At 37.9% G+C, this 19,602-nt stretch overlaps 1 long non-coding RNA gene across 1 annotated transcript in view; it reads right to left on the bottom strand.

The window, feature by feature from the left end:
* LOC106504597 overlaps positions 6,749-19,602 on the bottom strand; it is a 30,877-nt gene continuing 18,023 nt past the window's right edge. Inside the window, exon 3 of the long non-coding RNA XR_002346583.1 lies at positions 6,749-7,283. This is a non-coding gene — a long non-coding RNA (uncharacterized LOC106504597). The remainder of the gene's footprint in view (positions 7,284-19,602) is intronic.

Below are 19,602 nucleotides of genomic sequence, written 5' to 3'. Positions count from 1 at the left end.
TTTATTAGTTATATGGCTCTTTCTCTTATGTGTTGAATTACTATGAGTCAGATAATCCAAAATTTCTGACTGATGCAACCCTGCCATACATGTTTGAAGACACCAACATAATCCTCTGATATTTATTTTTGAAAAATTCATAGGCTTCACTTGTCACACCTCGCTTACTACCATCTTTTGTCCACCCTACAAAATAGCAGTCATCCCCTACTTCCTTACAACCAGCAAATTATGGCTAATATCTGCTATCTTAAACTGAGTTGACTAAACATGGTGTTGAAAATTTGCCTTGATTTTTAAATGTCAGATACATTTCTAATCAAGTCTAAAATTCCAAATAATTGTTATTCTCTTGATTCTCTTGATGTGATAACATGAAAATATGGTGAATGATAAATAATCTTCATGCTTACCACAGGCTAGCACATAAGGATGTTATTTTTGAGATTTATTTTTCCCACTACAACACCTGATCATTTTAGTCCTATCTGAATATATATAAAGTAGCACTTTTTTGTGACCTCAAAATGACATGGAATATTCTGAGTTACGAAGAGCTGTAATATGAATTTACAATCCCCAAACATATGCTACTCACCGGGAAATACAAGAACCTTCCAATGAGTGTCATGGTCACAGGCCTCGTGGTTGAATTGTTTCGTCTTACTACTTTATTTTTCTCTACATGGTTTCAAACATCTGGGGGGTATGTAAATCATTAGCTGTTTTGGATGGGTTATGTGGTTTATAGAGACATAGTGCATGAAAAAACATAACGATAACATTGGGATGGGAAAATTTCATCCATAAAAGGAAAACCTTATGGTAATTCAATGGAATGAACTCATTAATGATTTGCAACTTTCCCACCCCATCATGAAACCCTGGCAGTGAGCAGAAATACCAAATGTAATGTTTCAAGACCTATTTTTTCCATGAATATTCTTTTTACAGTTGGAGAAAAATGTTGTCACTTAGTGTGAAAGCAAAAAAAAAAAAAAAAAAAAAAAAAAATCACTAAAATAAAAACATCTGGTAAAATAGGCCAATTTGTTAAGATCCAAGAGGAAGCATTCCTACTTTCAGTATTCTGCTTTTTCCTCAAAAAAGTCAAATTCTTCATAGATCTTCATATGTTTATTGTAAATAGTATTTTAAGATCATAATACCTCCACTAAATTATGATTGCCTATGCATTGCCTTGTGGTAAAAGTTTTCTCGTAACATTAAAGCTTTATAAAAAAGAAATTTAGAATGTGAGTGAATGGCTGGCATGCAAGTCCCTGTTCCTGAAACATTGCTTGAACTTACTGAATCCATATTTGGACATTAAATGATGTCAAGTCCCTTTGGAGGTCAATTCAAAATGCATATTTCATCTCTGGTTAAATGCAATTTCATGCTGCAGACCACTACCTCATAAAAATCAAATACATATATGGTAGAGAATTTATGGAAACTACACACACACACACAGGAGTCCTGTCCTTGGATTTTCTTGGAAAGTAGCTTTGAAAAGAGAGGGAGTGGGAGGGATCGGGAGCTTGGGCTTATCAGACACAACTTAGAATAGATTTACAAGGAGATCCTGCTGAACAGCATTGAGAACTATGTCTAGATACTCATGTGGCAACAGAAGAAAGGGTGGGGGAAAAACTGTAATTGTAATGTATATATGTAAGGATAACCTGACCCCCTTGCTGTACAGTGGGAAAATAAAAAAAATAAAAAAATAAAAAAATAAAAAAAAAGAAAAGAGAGGGAGGGAGGGAGAGAGGGGTGGGGGGCGGGAAATGAGTAGTTCATCTGTTGTAATTTGTTTAGAATTATTTACAAGGCTCAATTTGATATTTTTTCTTAGTGCTCGCCTAAAGTTTACAAGGCTGAGAAGACTATTTTTCTCTGCTGAATAAGTAGAATTGACTATTTTTATTGGATAGAAACAAATGTTCAATAGCCTTCATATGCATTTGAAGAAATTTCATTAGCGAAATTTTCCTCTTATTAGACTACTTTAAAAAATTAATTCAAACCTGGCTACCTGGTTTGTGAAATGAAATTAAAAACTCAAACTAGAAAATCACACTTGATGGTGGTGAAGTATTTTGAATGCTCAAAATCCACTCCATCCCAAATGAATTATTCATACCAATAAATATCATCTCATCCTCTTCCTGGCAAATGATTTATAGCCATGCATACGTCTCATTTCTGGCCAAAGAGACAAATAACACAGGAGCTAGGATTATTCCAGAAAATATGTATTCATCAAAGGATGACATGATCGGAAAGACAGTCACTTAAGGCCTCTGGCCATGTCTCTGTCTATGTGTGATGTCTAAATTGATGCCGCCATATTGGGCCATGAGGATAATCAAGGCTAAGCTGACTGCATAGAAAAAGAATTCGTTAAGAATGTCAGTGTAGGAGTTCCTGTCGTGGCTCATCAGGTTAAGAATCCGGAATTATGTCCCCAAGGATGTGGTCCGATCCTTGATCTCCCTCAAGGGGTTAAGGATCCCGTGTTGCCACAAGTTGCAGTAGAGGTTGCAGTTGTGGATTGACTCTGGTGTTGCGATTGACTCTGCTGTGGCAGAGGCCAGCAGCTGCAGCTCCAATTCAACCCCGAGCTCAGGAACTTCCATATGCCAGAGGTATGGCCGTAAAAAGAAGAAGAAGGAAAAAAAAAAAATTCAGTGTCGAAAGACAGAATCTTGTCCCCTGAATAATCCAACTTAAAATATGCTTTGTTGGGCTTCTTGTTATACATGATAAGAAATTTCTTCATTCTTGGACTTCCCGTGTGGCTCACAACATAACTACTCGGTGTTGCTTCTACAGTGGCTGTGGCTCGACCCCTGGCCTGGGAGCTTCCATATGCCGCAGGTACAGCCACTTAAAAAAGTAAGTAAGTAAGTAAATAAATAAATAAATAAATAAAAGGAGTTCCCGTCATGGCGCAGTGGTTAACGAATCCGACTAGGAACCATGAGGTTGAGGGTTCGGTCCCTGCCCTTGCTCAGTGGGTGAAGGATCCGGCGTTGCCGTGAGCTGTGGTGTAGGTTGCAGACGCAGCTTGGATCCAGCATTGCCATGGCTCTGGCGTAGGCCGTTGGCTGCAGCTCCAATTCAACCCCTAGCCTGGGAACCTCCTTATGCCACGGGAGCAGCCCAAGAAATAGCAAAAAAAAAGACAAAGAAATTTCTTCATTCTTTAATTCGAATTAGAAGTGTCTATTACTTGGAAACCAAGGAATTGTAACCATTATAAAAGAAACTTGGTTTTTTAAAGCACTAAGCTTCTGAAATTTGTTATGTACTTAATGAACCTTAATCTTACTTAATCTGCACACAACATGGTGCAGAGTTTGTAACTTCTACTTTAGTAATGCTGAAACAGGGGCCAAGAAAGGACAAATATCCTACATCAACTGACACAGGTAGCGAGTGATAGATTTGCAATTTGAAACCAAATTTTGTAATTCCAAGCACCTTACCTTAGGCTTGATGTGAGGGTTCTTCTAACTTGTATGAAATATTTGAAGTAATTTCCATTGGAGTACTAAGTATTACTGGTTAAAATATAATTTTTGTCTGTAACAACATAAAATGGATTTTACTAGGTAGGCCTATCCTTTCCCTAAGAGTTGATCAATCTTATCAACCGAGTCAGTCTATACAAACTATGCAGTCTTTATTTGTGGTTTATTATATTTCTGTGATGATTTCATGCCTTTATAATGTGGGAAGGGTACAGACATGATAGGCGTGGTCCTCTCTTATAAGGACAATACGACAGTGCATCTGAATTGCACATCTGGATTTCAAAGCATTCTTTCCTTAATCACAATTGCTTTTTCATTTTATTTTTTAATTTTTTAGGTCTATACCTGGGGCCTATGGAAGTTCCAGCTTAGGGGTCGAATAGGAGCTGCAGCTGAGGCACCACAGCAACACCGGATCTGAGCTGCATCTGTGACCTATGCCACAGCTTACCACAACACTGGATCCTTAACTCACTGAGCGAAGCAAGGAATCAAACCCATATCCTCACAGAGAAAATGCCAGGTCTTTAACCTGCTGAGCCAAAATGGGGAACTCCTGCTGTACTTTACCAACAGCCAGTTGTCATCTGCTCTTCTAATCACTAATTCCTATACAACTTTGCATCTCTTCATGTATAATCAGATATGCAGAATTATTCTATGTTTTAACTAGCCGTTTGCTATAGACTGAATAGTATGCCCCTATTCATATACTGAAATCTAATACCCAGTGTGATGGTATCAGGAGGCAGAACCTTGGGGAGATGCTTAGGTCATGAGTGCTCTCTAGGCCTTTTTGCCATGGAAAGTTACAATGAGAAGACAGCTGTCAACGAGGACGTGGTCTCTCACCAGATGCTGAAATTGCTGGCATCATAATCTTGGACTTCTCAGTCTCCAGAACCATATGTTTGTTGTTTATAAGACAGTCAGTTAATGATGTTTTTGTTGTAGCACTCCAAGTGGACTTAGATACCTTCATAATAATTTTTAAAAATCTTTGAGTGTCAACAGCATTTTATTCATGATGATATCCCTAAAGCCCCTAGCGTTTATTCATTAAAAATATGCAGTGAGTGCCTAATTTATGCTAGGTACCACAGTGGGGATGAGGATACAAAGACAAATATATACAGTGCCTGGGCCCCCCATAATAGGCACTTGAGAAGTTGTGTTGACTTTGATTTATCCCACAGTAATGGCAAAGTGAGCCTCTTCTGATCATCCTTAAGGCTAGGGGTTATATAAAACATAAGGTTAACGACTAAATAATGGAGTGAAAATTTAAGGTTAAATGCCATGCTGGTACACTGCATTATATAATTTCCTCACATAATGAAGATGGGTCATTAAGGATTCAACACTTTCAAGCCTGCTTAACCCAAACAACAATGAAAAAGAATCTAAACACAATCTCCCAGCTTTCAGATGGATGAGGTTAAATTGGGCAAGACAGCAAATAATGGGGGATAATAACGAAGAACTCAAATCATCCAGTACATTAACAAAGCTGATGTGCAGTTAATACTGAGAAAGATGTATCATGTAGCTGGGTGAGAAGCAGAGAGACATTCTTTTTTGTTTGTTTGTTTTTTTGTTTTTTTTGCCTTTTCTAGGGCCGCTCTCGTGGCATATGGAGGTTCCCAGGGTAGGGGTCTAATTGGAGCTGCAGCCACCAGCCTACGCCAGAGCCACGGCAATGTGGGATCCTAGCCGCATCTGCAACCTACACCACAGCTCATGGCACGCCAGATCCTTCACCCACTGAGCAAGGGCAGGGACCGAACCTGCAACCTCATGGTTTCTAGTCGGATTCGTTAACCACTGAGCCATGATGGGAACTCCAGAAAGACATTCTTTTCTAAGAGGCAATGGAAGACATATCCCTGCCTCTTTCCATGTTCAGATAAAATCCTTTTTGAAGAGCTCAGTTCATAGGACATCTTTTACATGCTTCCTCTTCCTGCCCCCGCCCCTAGCTGCCTCTGCACCCTCACAATGTTCTATCCATACTTCCTTTAGGCGTCTCTTCTGTCACCCATGGTGTGAAGGTTAATTCTCTCAGAAGAAAAGAACACACGTCCATGCAGTCTCCTCAGATCTAGAAACTGAGCTAAACATTTTTTATATACTGCTTCATCTTCTCCTCACCCCAAATCTATAATGTGGGGGATAAAGGAAAGATGAAGAGTGGAGTGTCAAAAACTTTAATTAAATTTCCTGAGTTCACACAAGAAGTGAACAGCCAAACAGGACTTTGGACTTTGGGAATGTCTGACTTCAAACTTATTATACGTCCTTCAACCCTAAACTATCTCCTCAGAGTAAGGCTGTGATTTAGATAGAAGGTTCCTAATGCAGGTGCTTGATAGAATTGGTTAATTCATGGAATAAAATGTTAGCAAATAAGTTCAGTAATGAGTAACGTCTTTCTACAACAAATAAACCATACGTCTTCGACAAGAATAATTCTACAACCATATTTTGATTCAGAAGTACAGTCCGGAGTTCCCGTCGTGGCGCAGTGGTTAACGAATCCGACTAGGAACCATGAGGTTGCGGGTTCGGTCTCTGCCCTTGCTCAGTGGGTGAAGGATCCGGCGTTGCCGTGAGCTGTGGTGTAGGTCGCAGACGTGGCTCGGATCCAGCGTTGCTGTGGCTCTGGTGTAGGCCAGTGGCTACAGCTCCAATTCGACCCCTAGCCTGGGAACCTCCATATGCCGCAGGAGCGGCCCAAAGAAATAGCAAAGAGACCAAAAAAAAAAAAAAAAAAAAAAGAAGTACAGTCCTAGTTGATTGAAACTTCTGCTTAGCTGCAAGGGATCACCTCCCCCAGGGATAAATCATACAGAACATGTTCAAGGTCTTTTGAAATCTTTAGATTACCCTGCATAATCTTTTCAGTTGCACTTGCCTGGCACTGAAAATATCACTTTTATTTAACTGAATCCAAATGAGAACTATCAACTAACTGAAGTTGTTTTTCTGTTTGCTCTGCCTAGTTTTTCCCTAGGAGAAAGAGGCGGAGACATGTCAATAAGCTGATACTGGAATCTAGTTTTTCAAAGTAATTTTCTAAATGTGCACTGATAAGCATTTAAATTGCCATCCCAGTCTTAATCTAACCCTGTCAAAGATACAAGTCCACATGAAATGTTTGTGTTGCATATGTTAAACACATGCTTTATTTTATTTGGCCAATATCTCAGCTGTTGCAAAAAAAAGAAAGACCGTGTAAGCAAAATTCCTATCACGCCCAAAGAAATGACAGAACATTTTTTTGTAATGAACTGTCACATACAATGCCAGCTTTTATTAATTTATTTTTAATTTAGACTTTCAAGTTATCTTGATACAAAAAAAGATACAAATATGAGAGGCATTTTGATGATAAAGCTGTATTTCCTACAAAAGCAGTGATCCTCTTGAAATTTTTCTTTTTGTTTAAAGAGACCTGGTTCTTGCTCAATTCATTATAAAATAAGCTCATTTTTGCTTGACATAACCAAGAATTGTCATACAGAATTCCACATTTGAGACTGAATTTTTTTCAGCTATCTTCACTAATGGTATATCAGCTGGGAGTGTTCTAGTCTTCAAGTAACAGAAAAATCAAAGTAATAGTAAACAAAGAGGAGTACATCTTTCTCATGTAGAAAAATGTGGGGAAGTAGCTGATTTCTGGCTTTGTTGGAGCTGCTCAGGGTTTCCATCAAGGGTCCAGACTCTTATGGAGATCTAAAGACAGGGACAGCATGGTGAGAGAGGGAGATAAATAAATTAGTAAAATGCATAATGTATTAGAATAAAACTAGCTACTGTAACAACAACAGCAACAAAAAACTTACCACTCAGTAATTTTACATGATAGAACTTTGCTTCTTTTTCGAGGGATAGAACTGAGTGAGTGAGCAGTTGGCATGCCAACGCTTTTCAATAAAGCTGTTTAGAGAACTCTGTTTGGAGATGGCTGTGCCATTGTCAACAAGTACCTTCTACTGTCACCTTGTGGTACATTTGCATTCCAGCTTGCAAACACAGAGTGGATAATGAGAGTAGTCTTGATGCACCACATCCAGACAATGATGGTTAAATTGCGGGTATTGAAGGTCTTTCCAGGAGCATACCTAGTGTGAGATCCTCTTGCCTCCTTTGATGATATAAGCATGGTCTTGTGTTGGGTAAGACATGACATTTTTCCAGATTCTTATTTCTTATGAGAAATATGTTTAGTCATCATTTGTCTATTTTTCCAAGAATGAGACATAAATTAAAATAACTTCTAGAGTTTCCTTGTCATGCAGTGGGTTAAGGCATTGTCCCTGCTGTGGTTCTGGTCCTTACTGTGGTGCAGGTTCGATCCCTGGCCCAGGAACTTCTGTATGCTGTGGTCATAGCCAATAACAACAACAAAATTACTTCTGACTATTCAGGTTCTGGCTGTTTCAATTCAAAAAAAGAAAACAAGTTGGCCATGCTCATTCATCCTTGCGCATTTTGTTCATATTGTCACCTATTTTATGAAGACTTCTCACAGTTTTTACATGCTAGACTAATCATTTATTTTTCAGTAAGTTAAATGTATTAAATAATAATATTTCCTCCTCAGTAAGTATTACCTACTTCTGCCTCTGGTCTGGGTGCTTAAGTATCCTTTCTTTGGGATGCTCCAAAATGCTCACCATGTATGCATTTCTACTTCACATAGGAATACGCGGAAGCTCAGAGAGGTGAAGTAATTTGCTCCACCATTCTTCTAATTCTGGAGTTTAAAAGGTAGATATCACTTTGACAATTTATTTTCCCTCATCTCCTCAAACATAACCAATTGCAATGCTCTGGCAAGTTTATCTCTTTAATATTCCTCAAATTCACTCCTGTTGTTTTTGTTCGTTTTCATTTCTATAGCTTTTGCTTCCATTCAATTCACTACTATTTGTCATCCGGGTTACGGCTTTATTCCGCATTTTGGTCTTCCTAACTCAAGTACTGGCCCCTACAATGCATTATACTGCTACTAGAGTAAACTTGACAAAATGTCAATGAATGCTTCAACTCTGTATTGTGTACAGATTTTTAAAAATCCTCCCTTTCTTTATTATTTTTATTATTGGTATCATCATCTAAATCTTGCCTTCTTCCAATGAGGGAAGTAAGTGGTTAACATTTTCTTACTCTGCCTCAAGGCTTTAACATCACAAAACCACTTTGCAAATCCATGGGAATTACAATACCACAGGAAACCTCAGGAAAGCCTTTCAAAGAGGACACAAGGAAGGAAAGGACATATTATTCAGGAAATTAGACTGCAGCAAATATCAGAGAGACCATTTCCCATGACTAAAATGAATTAGCTGCAACAAACCAAAACACACAGATAACTCTCCAACATGTGGATCTGTCATTAGGAGCAAGCTATTTCTTTGTACAGAAGGTATATGAGAAGAGACTTCTGGGATTATGCTTTGAAGGCAAGATATCACTAAAGAAGTTGTGCTCATAGCCAGAGGTAGTCTTAGATATCTCTGAACAATACAAGGACTTACTAAGTTTATAAAGATCCTGGACTGCCACATTTCAGTGAGAAAATCTAACATCACAGCTCAGAGTTTAAAAACATAAAGTATGTAGCCAAATTGCCCATGTGTTTCAAGCTGGATGCTGACACTAAATTGGCTGTAAGCCTTTGATCAAGCTATTCTGTTTGATTATCTGTGATTTGGTTTCCTCATCTGTATAGTGCAGATAATAATGTTACCTAACAAGGAAGAACATTATGAAGATTACACAAGCTATTTGTATGTGTGTGTGTTGCCAAGAAAATTGCTTGACAAGTATTTTATGTTACACAATTTTATGTTTCACCCTACATGTACATTTGTTCATCTCAAAATTGTCTTGGCTTGCTTCTCATTAAAGGAGAAAAGAAAGCCAAAGCTCTTATCACAGTTTATTTTAATTTGGAAGGAATTTAGATTTTCACTTCTTAAAATTTCTCATTTTATAGTTTAGGAAATAGAAACTCAGAGATGCGACTATATATTGAGGAATTTATCCCCAGTAAGAAGATAAATTTAAATAATTTGACCTAGGCACTTCTATTCTCAGTTTGGTGCTCTTTCAAATAAATTATATTATCTTAGCAAAGGTCCACAGCGTTCAACATTTTCTTTAAGAGTAAGTGGGGAGAAAATACTGTTTTCCCTGAGGGAAAGCCGAAGAAGTTAATAAATCAGATGATTTACACAATACGACATAGCAAAAATACTGAGATTAGAGTTGCAATCCATGACTCCTTTTCTGAAAGTTGTTTCTATGCTTACAAAATAATGAGCTATGATGTTTGAGTATATAATACAAAAATTTATATCTTTACATGTTCAAGATGAGTCATATCTTACTTTCAAATTTTGGATTAACCAACACAAATTTGCACTGCATTATGATCAAAATTATAATACTTTTCTCTGTTAATCTGGTCTAGATATAAAAGGCCAAAAACATCTTGCATAAATTTTTCATTATTCCTGGAACAGTTGTACTTCTAATTCTGGGGCAAAACCATTATTTTGGAGAGAAAGGGAAAATCATGTTTTATTTGCCATTAGGTTATTATATGAAGCAGAGCTATTTCCATAGAAAAAGCTGTGTATCCACAAAAATATATCAAATATATGAAAGTATAAACAAAGGGAAAATTATGTATAAGTCTGCAAAACTTCAAAGAAAGAACAGGACTGGGAGAGAAAAGAAAACATCTTACAAATTTGGCTCAAATCCTTACTCTCTCTTGGTATCTGAAGCATCTGAGACCTTACAGAAAATCTTGGTTTCTAGAAGATTTAAAAAAATTAGAGTTTAGGGTATTTTCATGTGTTTTAGCTTTTTTGTCAGTGAATCCTCTTGTTGGGTATAAGAAGTTTCAAAGACCTGTTGAAAAGAATTGAGAAAAGTTTGGGGTTTTCAAAATTGAAGAAAAAATGTCTTCCCGAACTGGAGGTTACTGGAGACTGCTTTTTCCATGCAACCCAGAATTTTTATGTAAGATGCCCCTCAAGTGTAGTGGTGTGTGTATCTAGTCTCCTTCAGAATGTAAACTACAATATGTAGAGACAAGACAATATTGCTTGCATGTCTGATTTCCTGTCACTGTCAGTCTTAAGGGGCAGCAGAGAAACCACGGCTAACGACTTCAGAGTTTGCATGTCCTGTGCTTACTTATCACTGGAACGAATAAAATATAATGAACCTGATATGAACAAGGAATGCAAAGAATAAAATATTTCTTTCAGACTGTCAGCAAGCAATGGAACAAATGAGATTTATGGCAGAATTGTATATGTGATTTATAGTTTTGCTTGTTCTTCATTTAAAAGAGGAAATTAAAACCACACTTGCATATGATTCAATCTTTGATCGCTAGAGAATAGCTGCTGTGAATTAATTATTATAAACTCCATTACCTTTGTTCACCCCAGGTGCTGCATCCATAGTACCTTCCAACTATTGTCCCAGAGGAAAGCTTTTTTTTTTTGGTTGAAATTCTGCAGGAAAATTATCTGGCATTTGGCATTTCACTGAGTAGTCATTTATTACTTAAGGAACTAATTGAATAATCTCATGGAAAAAACAGTTGAAAGAAAAACACAGATTAAATTCTTAGCAGCTTCTTACTTGCTGGGAGATTGTGGGTGTTTATTCACTTTTCATCACCTACAAGCCTAAAATCACATGCTTAATTTTATGCATAAATATCCTCAGATCTTCAGCTCTGAAAGTTCAGATTTAATTCTGGTAGTAAATATGGAAAACTGTTATTTCATAAAAAAAAGGTTTTTTGTTCACTTAGTCTCCATTTAAGGTAATAAAAATAATTTTTGATGTAAACATTTCAAGATAAAATATAACAAAGAACCATGAGTGGAGGGGCGCTAAGACATGAAAATAAGAATCTGTTTAAAAGATGATAAAATAAATATTTTAATACAAGTTCAGTAAAATAATATTAGAATTATACAATTATGCACAAGGAAACACTCTTTGAAAAGAACATTTAGAAAACTACTGATAGCATAAAATATAAATATTTTATGAATAAAAGAAAATATTCTGCACAAAGTTAAGAATGTAGTCAGATGTACTACTTAAGGAATGTCAAAATCTAAAGTGTTTTACATATTTGCACCTGTAAGCAAAGTTGGTGACTGTGAAGCTGTCAGATATGATCAGAGACGTCAATGATACAGCAACACGGGACAAGGACTTTAACGGAATGGGCTGGCTCTTTAGATGTTTTTCCCAGTTGGAACATTCACACTTTCCTTTTTCTTTGGCTCTCTCTGCGGATGGCTATGTTTATGGGTAGAAGAGGAACCAATCTGTGAAGCATTTGAATAATGTGAAGAATCAGCTTTCTTCAGATTGCACGTGATAGAAATATAACTCAAAATAGCCAAAACAAAACCAGAAAATGTAGTGTCTCGAGTTATTTTCAGATACAAATGGATCCAAGAACTTGAATACAATAACCGGAATTCTCTTGATCACTCATGTCTCTCTCTCTCTCTCTGTATGTCTCACTCTCACCCTAGCCATCCATTTCTCCATCTCTCTGCTCTGCTCTCTGTTGACAGAGACCTTCTCCAAAAGGCTTTCTCCACATGTTGGCAAAGGCAGAGCCCCTGCAGCTCTAGTCTTCACAGCTCTTACTATTGCTGATTCCTAGGAAAATGTGCATCCCTTTCCTGGAAGTTTCAGTCAAACTCTAAGAACTGTAAACTCTAAGCTTTCTTCCCATCTCTACCTCAGTTCCTATTTCTGAGAATGGAATAAAAAGACTGACTGACCCAAGTCCTATGCCCATCCCTACTCAAAGCCCAGAGACTGCAAAGACAGCCTAAGTGGTCCTTGAAGGAAATCAAGATGCCATCTCCAAACAGCATGGAGATATGTCAGGCAGGGGAAAAAAAAAAAAAGATGTCCACTGCAAGCAAATTATGGCATATTCCTGAAGTATGTTACTTTTATATCTATTGCCAGTTGAGCTGCGCATGAAATACACAAGCCTTGCTGGGAACAAAAATAAAATCATTAAATTTTAAACTATTAATTTATGCTTTTTAAAATTCAGTGAGGTGTTAACCGCTAGTTTGTTGTGTATAGTATGTAGGGACTTTTTTATATATTTTCGGGAAGTTGTGAATATACGAGTTTTCTTTGTAAAGTAATTGTATTTCAATGAAGTTAATTTTTAATGTCAGCCTATTGTATTTTAAAACATATTAAAGAATGTAAAATAAAGAAAAATTATGCATAGTTCTACTACTCAAGACATTTTTGTATCAGTTTTTTCCCCCATTGTTTCTTATTCCAAGTTTGTGGTTATTTGGGTTTCTCTAGCATTTAAATTTTTACTAGGTGCTATAAGTAATTTATATTCCAGTTTCTTCATTTAACACTACAGTATGAGCATACTCATTGTCATGGTAGACTCTTCTAACAACAATTTTAATAGACAATTAAAATCTCACCCACAACACATCCTTACTTCTATATTTGAAAATTTGCATTGTTTAAAAGTTTTATGGTTATAAATAGTACTACCATTAATTTCTTCTTGCAAAATTTGTTTTCTGAATTTAAGATTATTTTCTTAAGAAAATTTCCTAGAGGGAGTTCCCGTCGTGGTGCAGTGGTTAACGAATCCGACTAGGAACCATGAGGTTGCGGGTTGGATCCCTGCCCTTGCTCAGTGGGTGAAGCGCTGAGGATCTGGCATTGCCATGAGCTGTGGTGTAGGTTGCAGACGTGGCTCGGATCTTGCGTTGCTGTGGCTCTGGCGTAGGCTGGTGGCTACAGCTCCAATTCGACCCCTAGCCTGGGAACCTCCATATGCCGCAGGAGTGGCCCAAAGAAATAGCAAAAAAAAGACAAAAAAAAAAAAAAAAAAAGAAAATTTCCTAGAAATGGGATTCCTGGATAAAGGGTTGGTTGGTTACATATGTGTTGGATGAAGATTGTCTTTGCTTTTTATTTAGACTCTCTTTGATTCAATGACTCTCTTAAGATGTATTTAAAATATTAATTTTTCAAAATATTGAAGCAGTGAACTCGCTATCTATTTAACAAATACTTTTGCAACCTATATTAAAGGCCATAGAGCACAATAAAGGAATATTTATTCCAGCTTTACGGCGGAAAAAAGAAATGACATGTAAACTGAAGAATGAATAAGAGTCAGGAGGAGAATTAAGTATGAAGGAGAATATATAAGGGAAAACTGCATTTCTTTCTTTCTTTTTTTTCTTGTTTTTTTTGCTTTTTAGACTGAACCTGTGGTGTATGGAAGTTGCCAGGCTAAGGAACAGGCCAAAGCCACAGCTGCTAGCCTAAGCCACAGCCACAGCAATGCAGGATGGGAGCCTCATTTTCAACCTACACCACAGCTCATGGCAACACTGGATCCTTAACCCACTGAGCGAGACCAGGGATTGAACCCACATCCTCATGGATACTAGTCGGGTTCACTACCACTGAGCCACAATGGAACTCCAGGGAAAAATGCATTTTATAAAATAAAATGAGAAAACACATGGTATACTTGGAAAATAATGTGTGTTTTAGTACACCTAAAGGCAGGAAATTAGAGAGATGACAGAGGCCAGGTTTCAAAAATCTCACCTGCAGGAACTTAGAGGGACTTAGAGGGAACTCAACAAGCGAGATTCCTGCATACTGTTGTCTCACATTGTGTAATCTCTCAAATTGTTGCCTTTAGTCTGGTGAACTTCTCTGCCTGATACAAAATCTGAAAAATGATACTATCTTATGGCACAAAGAATGGGTTGGAAAGAGAGGGGAAGGTGTAGAGTGTTTGATAAATGTAGTTCAGAGTCTGGTTTAGGAATGTGAATGGGGAAACATTTTTGATCTAGGCCTTCTTTCTTCCTCCTTCAGAGAAAGACCTCCACAAATTTCCCTCAGTAAAGGGTTGTTAAAGACTGGCTCACCTTCAGCCAGCATAGTTTAAGGGGCATGTGCCTATCTCCTAGAAAGTACACGAGTTAGGTAAATACAGTAGACTTTGTTGTTATACCTTTTGCTGACTTAAATTTTGGCATTGCAAAGAGACCAATTCAATCTATTGAAAAAAATATGTCATTCACCATTAATTTCTGCAAGGAGAAATTGAGTTCTATTAGATCTGCTTATATTTCACCTTCAACTTCCTATGAGGTTGGGTCATTTTGGCCTCATCTACTTTGGGATGGAAAGCTCTCAAGCTTCCCCTCAAAGACAGTGACATGGGATACAGGCCGATACATGTAAATGAATGTAGCCTGAACATCTGTCGTTGCTGACTCACCTGTCAGAAAGCCTAGACCATGTTTTAAAGAACTCCTTTGTCAGAAAGTTGTAAAAGCAAAATAGGAGTCCAGGGGATGAGGAATGGATGTATTTTTGCTGGAGATCAAAGTCCTTTATCTATCTTTCTCCACAACTCATTAGAGAATTTAATTGAACCATTTTGCTGTCAAAATCTCCCCTGTCTGTGAAGTAAGGATAATTATTGCTGCTCTTTCCTTTGCCCTTTGATAACTTCACAGGGGTGTTCAGAGATATTATGAAGATTAATAAACCAAATGCTTGTAGAGTGCTTTAAGCTCCCCATAAGGGAGAGAACAGCAAATTGAAATCCATTGCTCTGAGAGCAGGAAGGAGCAGATGCCAGAGACCAGCAGCCAGAGCTCTGACAATCCCAACTCTGTCTCCTTTGTAAGTGGTCTGTATGGTTGGGGGGGGGTGCTTTTTTTCTGTGCCCACCAGTCCCAGCCCTGGCCCATGGAGCACAGGACATCTGCCTCATATTCCAACATCCCTTACTTCCCAGAAGCAGGTCTGCAGGTCTGGTACTCTTTAATGGATATAAGAAGAAAAAAGAAGGCAGAATCATTTCTTGCCTATTCTTTTTAGAAGGGACTCCTATGTTTATATCTCTGCCCTTAACTCTGCCATATAACTGCTATCTGCTGCAAATATGACTAAAATGAGAATTGTTCTTAATAGAGAAACTGAGTGAAGGAATCTTGGTCGGGTAACTAGAAAGTTCCTGATACACTTAACCCCTTACAGGATACCTAATGTTTTGAGACTAAGTGTCATCTATGAGATGTGGGGTACATGCCATGATCCTTCTTGAAGGTCAGTATTAGCTCATGTGTAAAACGGGGAGAGGAATCGATCTTAACTCTCTAGAAGGTAGTGGTTAATGTAGAATAAGAAAATTGATGTGAAAGTTATTTACAAGTTATAAAATAATCAAAAAGCAAATTGATTTTTTTTTCTGATGATGATAATTCAAAAGTATGTTAGCATTGGAAAAGCCAGAAAAATAGAGCTTACATTCAATAATGGCCTTTCTCTTTCTTTTTTCTTTTTCTTTTTTTTTTTTTTTTTTTTTTGGCCAATACATGATTAATAGGCATCCAGTAGGGCCAGAACTTACCCGTTCAATAGCCTTGCCCTGGGAGTGAAGAAATCCTGGCCACAGGATGTAGTAGAGACATTGTATGCTCATCAAAACCCAGTGTTCCCCCTACCTCCAGGATACAGATGAAGAACATATCTCCCAGCTTCCTTTGCATCATCTTCCTGAGCAGGATTGATGGATGCCACTCACAAGCCTGACCCTTAAAATCTTCATAATGCTCATGCGCTCTTTCACCATCCACAGGCTGAATAGAGAGAATAGGATTTAAAGGGTACAGAGGCACAGGATAAAAGACCTTAGATTTCTAAAAGACTGCATGAAACTGAGCCCTCCAAGACCTATATTACCCTGTGTTGTGACAGATCAACTCTTATTGTGCAAAATATAACACTTGATATTTAGAGGTATTAGCTACAATAATTGTCTCTGTCTGCCTAATACACATGGGTGTACCAGTGATGGGCAGGAACTGCCTCCCAGGGTGCAGGGAAAGGGCAATGATGCATTATAGGTCCAGAATTTAGAAACAGTAACAATAGAAAGCAGTTTGCTTTTAATTATCATCATACACTGACAAATCTAGATAATAACCATGAAATGTTCCTTCTCATGTGGTAGAAGGAATGCACAAGGGAATGGATCCTTGGAGAGAAAGAGACTGCTCTGTCCCCATTGTGTCCCTGCTTGGTACACGGCTGCCATCAGGGGAAAAAAACACAAAACCTAACACTGGGTTTGAGGATAGAACACATGGCTCTAAGTTTCCACTCTGCCATTTCAGAAATGAGGCTCGCTGATCCTTCTGTCTGAAAAGTGGATTTTGTGGATTTCAATGCCTCTCCAATGAGAGAAACTCAAAGAGCCTCTAGCCAGGATAAAAATTACCAGAACTTTATCACCCCACCAGTCTCAATGCAATGGTTACAAAGTTCTTGAGCCCCCTCTTCCCCTTCAGCAACCTGGCCTACTCCCTCCTGTCCCATATTAGTGAAGGTATTTGGCATGCTCCTCTCCCTGACCCTATAGGAAAGTATACACCCCAACCAACCAGCAAATGTACCCTAAGATCTCTCCTCTCTCCTTTGCCCCTGGGCTATAAAAACAGACACAACCACGTGCTCAGGATCAGTTCTCCCTGATCATCAGGAAGTCGTCCCACTGTGCTAGCAGTGTTTCTTATCTCAATAAAATCGTCTTTCTCTTCGTCTTGCTCTGAGTCTGGAAATTCTTTTCCAACCTGTGCATGGAACGCTACACATTTAATACTTAATTCATTGAGTCTCCTGAAGGTCAAAGGAGGCAACATGTGCTTTAAAAATTAGTAAATTTCATAAATATCATGCGTGAATACTAGCATTATTATTGCTTTATTTCAAAAAGGTAGAAGGTATTCTCTCAATTATACAGGTATAGTTTTACTTTATCGAATAAACTACCTCTTTTTTTTTTTTTTTTTTGTCTTTTTGCCATTTCTTGGGCCACTCCTGCAGCATATGGAGGTTCCCAGGCTAGGGGCTGAATCGGAGCTGTAGCCACTGGCCTACGCCAGAGCCTCAGCAACTCGGGATCCGAGCCATGTCTGCAACCTACACCACAGCTCACGGCAACACCAGATCCTTAACCCACTGAGCAAGGCCAGGGATAGAACCCGGAACCTCATGGTTCCTAGTCGGATTCGTTAACCACTGAGCCACGACGGGAATTCCAACTACCTCTTTTTTATATGTACATTTCATATACACTATACAGATAGGTAGTAATAAGCAGACATATAAGCCTGAAATTCTTGTCATAGACAGATATTGACTTCTTGAAGTTCCATATTGTTTTGTGGGAGGATCCTTTTGTATTTCTTAAAATATTGACCAGAAGATTAAAAGGAAATATTACTAATATTCTTCTTCCCTTTTTGTTACGTTTCTTCCCATCATCCATTCTGCAGAGAATATTCTTTAAACATGTGCTGCACTAGATCCTAGTAACCAGATGAAGAAGGCATGGTCTTTGCTGTCACAGGGCCTGGAGTCTGCAGAGACATTCATTTATACAAAGAAGCATTTGCAGTAAGTGTGAACAGGTGCTGTGGCAGATATGTGAATTTTAAAAAGCAGTATGTGTTTATTTACTTCAACTTGAGAACTCAAATTTGATTGCTAACTTTTGACTTTGCCAAATACCCACATTGAAAAAATCCAATTACTATTGCATTTCCATAAACTAGGAAACAATCTACTCTCAGATAAGTAAAAAGAACATGCTCTCAGAATAAAATCAGATTCCTAAATTGATGTAAAGGGCTTTAGTTAAAAATCAGAGTTTTCCTAATTTTTCCTGGTTTTACTAGAGATTGTTGAAAACTTCATGTCAGGGTACAGGCCATGGCTTTCAAAATTCCATGGTGAAAATCAGATCTTGAGGAACACAGAGTAGAGGGATGTCTGCTTTTAGGGGATCCCGTCAGAGGATTCTATGAGACTTGATGCCAGGTGGTATGGCCCTGGAGAAGAGGAGTCAATTCTAAGAAAGTCAGGATGAAGCTTGGAGATGGTCAGTAAATTCTACTCACTGGACATTTTATGGATCCATAGGCTGATCCATAAAAGCTGAAAAAGTATTTACAGCTAGGCAGAGGATGGGAGGGCTGGAGACTGCCTTTAGAAAACAGAAACCCAAGCCAAGGTAGAGAGACCTACAATAGTAGAGCATTGAAGCTGTTCATTGTGAGGGAAAAATTGTGGATGAGGGACTGAAACCTTAGGGTCCCAGTAGAGGAAAGTGATGGGAACATGGCACCTGTCATCCTTCTCTCTGTATTATTTCTTTTCAAGATATTGCTTTCAATTGAATTGGAGCTGTGAGACAGAGGAGTCATCTTATGCAATGATAGTAACACTTTTAGACCAATTAAAATTTCAACACCAATTTTGATATCGAACAATAAATAACAATATAGTCTAAGTGTTCTCAATATTATTTGTGATGGGGTGGCTTTTCCATCACATTTACAGAGAAGAAACAGAAAAACAATGGCAGAAATAAAGATGGAGCTATGAAACCATCCATGAAAAGCAGTTCCTATTTGGAAAGGAGATAGATACCCTTTTAATATTAAGGTAAAGCATTAACAATTGTTAAAAAGACATTTATCAATGCTTTACCTTAATATTAAAAGGGTATCTGTCTCTTTTCCTTATCTGAAAAGACCTGTTTCTATTGCAGTTCTTTTAAAATAGCTGGATTAACAAGGAAGAAAGGGCAGGTTATAACTCATGATATGAAACATCACTTAAGCCAGTTTTCATCCTTCATCATCTTGAATTGAAGCCCCTACTGCACCTTCCTCAAAAGTAGAGATCCGAAAAGAAGTCAATATCTAGGGAGAAGTCTTAACATTTCAGAACCGTAAAAGGAAGACAAGGTTGGATGGACCCAGAAGTTATTATTCTAATTGAAGTAAGTCGTCAGAGAAAGACAAATATAACATATGAGATTAGGCATATGTGGGATCTAATAGAAATGATACAATAGAAAAACAGTGAAAAAAAAAAGAAAGAAAAAACAGACTCA

This window comes from Sus scrofa, chromosome 8 (assembly GCF_000003025.6).
Source record: "Sus scrofa isolate TJ Tabasco breed Duroc chromosome 8, Sscrofa11.1, whole genome shotgun sequence".
Classification (NCBI taxonomy): domain Eukaryota; kingdom Metazoa; phylum Chordata; class Mammalia; order Artiodactyla; family Suidae; genus Sus; species Sus scrofa.
The sequence above is the reverse complement of the archived record's forward strand: the minus strand, read 5'-3'. Positions and strand labels throughout refer to the sequence as shown.